Raw genomic sequence first — 6,000 nt, forward strand, 5'->3', positions numbered from 1 at the left:
ATTTTAGCATTATAGAACTTGGATCTCTTTGGAAAGATAGAACATAACATATAAAAACTATAACTGCTCAGAAATGCATGTATCAGATTAGTAGTATTAATAACTCATGATGCAAAAATGGGAAGGGATAGTTATTGACCAACTACCATGTTTCTGGTACTAAATCTATCCCTTTCACCTGTATCATCTCATTAAGTCCTTGCATTAACCATGAATGGTGCATAAGATTCATTCCAACTTTCAGATGTGGTAAGATCTAGAGATGTTTTAAGTGACATGACCACAGTTACACTACAAGTAAGTGGTACAACAGAAAAATCTTCCAATCTACTGACCTGTATTTAGGATGGATACAGGGAGGTTCAGGGATAAGGGTGCTTTAAAAGATGGCGAGAATTTATAAAGATGGATAGAGATGAAGGGAGAGGGCCATTCACAGGCTGAGATGGGAAAGGGACGAACTAAGTGTATCTAGGTAGACTCTGGTGATGACTCTGAACTAAAGAGTTTGCACTTTATCTCATATGTAATGAGTTACCACCAAAAGTTTGTAAGCTAGGGAGTGACATATTTAAAGAGGTTAGGGAAATATAATTTGTTGTTTCTGTGCTGCACAGAGGATGACAGCAGGTGGACAGAGAGGAAAAATGTACTCCTTAATTGACTAGACATAAATGAATTAGCAGCTGAGAGCACATCGTTATCTAGGACCAAAGTTAGAATCATCGTTTCTAAGCCCTGGGTTCAGTAAATGAAGACTGCTGCTCAGCTGGGAACACAGAATTAGAAGGTTGAAGCACTGAGTTGGGAGGCTTGACAGGAAGCTGGTGAGGACCTCGTCCACTGTGCATGAGGTGCAAACACAGAAGAGTCTCTTCATGCAGTTGTATTCATCTGAATTAACACCTGTATTGCAAAGGGTATAGGCTTACAAAGAGCAGTTGTGATAGGTGTGATCCCATTACACAACATCTTTTAAAAAAATCCCTGCAAAAACACAAGAAGAATCCAACAGATAAAAAGAACTATCAGAAAATCATTTCTTTCCTAAGGTGAACCAAGGTCAGAACTTTGGGATCATTTATATTTTAATACTCAGAAAAGAACATGTCACTATGATAAAGTTGTAGTATTATAAAATATATTCTGTTAGTTTTATTAAAGATAAATTAAAAAGGTATAAGTAAAGAAAGAGAAACTTCAGGGGGATAAAACCAAACATTTTCCATTGCATGTTTCCAAGGAGAACAGGGCGTTTATAAAAATAATAGCCAAGCCTTAGTGGTTACGATTTGTCAGGTGCTATATTAAAACTTTATGTTAATTAATTCATTTCATCCTTACAACAACATTATGGGACAGTGCTGTAGTACTATTCTTATACAGAAAGTGACAAACTGAAAGGTTAAGGAAAAACACCCCCGGCCATGCAGCTAGAAGGTGGCAGAGCTGTGGTTATTAGACCCTGGAAATCTGCCTGCCAAGTCCATATATTTTTCTTAATCACTATTCCCCGCTGCCTCTTTGGCATCATTCTAAACATGCTGATGTGCTCACTGGAGCTAACAGGTTAGCAATGAACCACCGGGATCAGGCCCAGGTGAATCAGCAACTCTGGACCCAAGAGGAAACAGTGAATTGTCAGCTGAGGTCTGATGGACTGAGATAACTGGAACCACACACTACAGGAGGCAGTGTGATGTCCTACAAAATGCTTGAGGCCTGGAGGCCAATGGCCACGCTTGAGTCTCAGCTCCCTTTCAAGGCCTCTATCAAGTTACTTAGACTCTAATACTTGCTAAGCTACTGAAAAGAGATAAAAACTAATATCTGTATCATAAATGTGTCGTAAAGACTAAACAAGTACGTGTGAAAACATTTAGTTATATCTTCAAAAAACATGAATTGACTATAAAGTGTTCCGTACACTGTTGTTCCAATATTTATTTTAAATGCTTTTGTCTTACCACAACTTTCTCAAACAACATCTTCTCACTCACCACGGGATAACTCTTCACGGGCACCATGAGTTCAGGTGTCCCCAAGAGCATTCCAAATGAGCCAGCACCATATCTCCCTTCACACGGTATAGATGCAGAGCCCACCAGCAGGGAGCTGCAAAACTGCCACTGACCTCTGACCTAGGCTTCCTATGAAATTGTGGATGCTCTATTGGAAAATCTGGGACTTGCAAGTTTTTCTTCTTAAATCAACCGTTTAGAAAGTTGTTAAATCAAAGCTTTGTTTTTCTGTATTCACTCAAGTATTCTGAGTTAATGATCCTTCTTTCATGTGTCAACGTTTGGGGAAAACAATAAAATAAATCATTCTATAATTTGGGCTCTGAGCTGAAAGAAATTGAAAATATATGGCTTCCTGTCTTGACCATCAATTGCCTTATTTTCAAAAGCTGATTGACAAGAATAAGCTCCTAGAGTCCCTCTAAGTCCATTAGGCTGGTACCAAATTACATTTTGTAGCTCATTTTCTCTTTTGTGGGGGGAAGGTGTCATCAGCATCACAGTGCAGTATATAATATTTTATAACTTGAAAGTGGCAAAAATCAACCATCATAATTAAGTTGGTGAATAAATGAATTAATCTAGAGAGACTCTTTTTCAGGAAGGTCTAGCCTTCATATCTGTCCTGGTGAGTACCCTCTTCCACTGGCCAGGGCAGAAATAATTTATTGTCACCTGAATGTATGTACCATTTTGTGTCTAACCACTATAACAATATAGTAGCCCCAGATTCATGTATTAAGGTAATTTAAATATTTTATGCTTTATTTTATTAATTATTACCCCCCTCCCATTTCTCAATCTAGAGGAATTGGGTGGGTAATTGGGTGGGTGGAGAACTAGGGGCACTTACAATACCCCAAATTCTGCAAACTTTTGTGTCTTAAATCACAATCTTTTTATGTGACTTCCTGATTTAAGTTAATTTTATACTGGGATTTATTCATGAATATTCCTCCAAGTTCCTGAATTTGCAGCCCCTTCAGGGGACCACAGCCACAAAGAAAACTGATACCCCAATGTCCATGCCTTCTTGCCAAGAGGACTGGGGAAGGGCAGTTCACTGCTCTCATTCTCCTTTAAGAAATAAACATGGGGAGCATGTCTACTTTCTAAGCATTAAGAACCCTCCCTCAGGTGAACAGCTGCCCCTTCTTTACATACAAGTATTTTTAAAGGTGATCTAACATGCCATGAGTATAACTAGGCTTTTCTCTCATCCCTTCAACTGTGTGGGCTGATGTGCACTGAAAGCTCGTGTCATTGGTAAACTGAAGGGAGCAATATAAAGTTATAAAAAATCAACTTGCACTTAATTTTTAATATAGTTACAGATGAGATTTGGGAGGAAAGTGTGTGTGTGTGTGTGTAGAAAATTGTACACAGTACACTTTTATTATCTGGTGTGTTACCTGATTACTATTGAGAAACTACTGGAGGTAAAACAATCATTCCAAGGATTTATACTAAAATTATATAAATATTACAAATATTCTTAGTTAAAATATCAGCCCTAAGGTATCTCTGAAATTATATACTTATTGGGAAATATTAACACTAGCCAAGGAGTCAGCTAAGTTATTTTCTGCCGGGGATCTCCTGCCTTCGTCCCTTGCCCTCTACATCACAGCAGATGATGAGAAATATAAACCACTGACGGCTGAACATTTCCTTATTTCAATATGAGGCTAAACACTGTTTTCCCCTGAGGTCTGGAAATGATGCTGAAAGAATTGAGACACGTTCGGATTTTTTTTTTTTTAGCACGAAATCATTATGGTGTTTTTGTCATGGAATAACTTGGCTGGCCATGCTATTTCCTAGATGTACCTATGTACCACCCCTACGCACACTTTACAAACACTACAGCTGCATCCAGAGTCAGGAGGATAAGATGAGCTCTCTCAAGTCTACACACCTTTGGACAAGGATGACTACTTTTACCCAGCCAGTAGCTAAGACATTTGATGACACGCGCTCTTGAAATATCAGTTGAGCCATCCCTTCCTTCTTTACTGTGCTGCTGAACCGTTATGAGAACCACGTAGAGTTTTCAAGGAAGAGGCAGAGAGGAAATGGATTTTGGTGTCAGGCATAAATGGTGTAAAATCTTTGCTTGCTAATTAAAAGACAGAATGAACTAAGGCAAGTTAACTCAAATTTCTGATCTCAATTTCCTGTTGTTTTAATTAAAGTGACAGTAAAAAAAAAAAAAAAAAGCCTACCCTTGGGTCTAGCTTTTGGTAGGCTCTCAAAAAACGGTGCTGCTACTAGTATGACTACTACGACACTCCTATTCTATTGCAATATGTTTTATTATCATGATGATGATGATGACTACATGCACCCTTTCCCGTCTTCATAATACTTCTCCTTTATCATAACATAGGTAGGCATCTAGTTATCATTTATAACCCAGTCAGAGACTACATCACCCATTTGCATAATTACAGTGTCACTAGTCCCTGAGTGTCCCAGTAACTGCTTAACAATGGTTAGAGAGCAATTTCTCTATCACTTAAAGATTCTTTATCTGTTATAATGAAAGCAGCCAGGTGAAAAGCAATCTGTACTGCGGTATTGTAAGTTTTCTTTTTTTCCAGGCATTTACCAGGAAGCCTTAGAAGTAAATTCTTTAACCGAACAAGATCCTGAGTGTGGAGCTGTACAAAAAGCCCAGTATCGTTCAACTCACTGAGGCTTGAGGAGAGAGGTGAGCTATCAGGGATTGGAATGAAACAGGACATAATGAGACTGATGCTTTGGGGTCAGTCCCTTATACCCAACACCTCATTAAGTCCCTATCAGAGGGGAAAAGGTGCAGAGACACTTTGAGAATAATAACCTTTTTATCTTGCCTTGTTACAAAATTGGCCTCGTGCAGGGAAGGAAAAGAACGAAAGGAGTTTTTCAACTTAAGACCCTTGTGTGAAATCAAGTCAATTTTTAAAAAAGCAATTTATTCAACACGCTCACTGCTCAGCTCATCACACTCACCTTTCCCTATACATTTCTCATTTTCACTTCCTATCATTTCTTCTTTCAAGAGTTAGCCAAGCTATATGTTCCAGAGAAAACTCCCTGGAACATGTAGCCTGTAGGACAGATTGGATGCTGCCCTGTGCCTGTTGGTTCTTTCCTCCTCCCCTCCTCTTTTCCACACCCCTTACCCCATTTCTGCTTTTGGTTTGCCCTTCAGGCCTCTCTTTTCTCTTTCACCGCCTGTGCCGACAGACTTCTAAAGATGAATTCAGGAGCAGGTGTGATATGTGGAAGTCATTGCTCTCACAAAACGTTGGCCACAATAAGCCAGCTGTGGCACCAAACAAACAGACAAAAAAAAAAGGAATGGAAGAGCAGCTGCGATTATATTGATGACCCTGGTTACCATGGCAGGGGTGGCAAACTCTAAAGCCTTAGGAATAAAGAAGTGTGAAAAAAAATTTTGTAACCAAAAGAGAATATTTGTAACCAAAATTTTGTAACCAAAGAGAATATTTCCTGCAATTTTTTTGAGGACATAATGGGAAATATTCAGGAAGGCCAGGAATAACATGGGATGATGTCAGGACACATGTGAAATTCAAGAACAGACAATGATGTCTACTTTATAACTTTGGAAAAGGACAGATCTGCTCAGCCCCTCAGAAGGGGCTGAACAATTCCAGAGATAGATTTGGAGAAATCTGGGCAAGATTTCTTAGGCAAGCAGGCAAGTTAGGCAAGCAGCCTAACTACCACCAGTTTGGCCCTTTAGACCCAAGGACCTAGTTTACTAAGAGCTGAGCCTACTTTAATGTAGACAGACAGGAAGTTTATGGGTTAAAAGCAGCTATTCTGGGGCCAGACTGCTGAGGTCAAATTCAGGTTTCACCTTGGGCAAACAGATACCTTGTCAGTAAGAAAGGGTTAAAAACCGTACCTACTTCCTAGTTTTGTTCTGATATATAAGTGGGTTAATACATAAAGTTCTTCCTTC

Source organism: Leucopleurus acutus (assembly GCF_964270905.1).
Source record: "Leucopleurus acutus genome assembly, chromosome: 5".
NCBI lineage: Eukaryota > Metazoa > Chordata > Mammalia > Artiodactyla > Delphinidae > Leucopleurus > Leucopleurus acutus.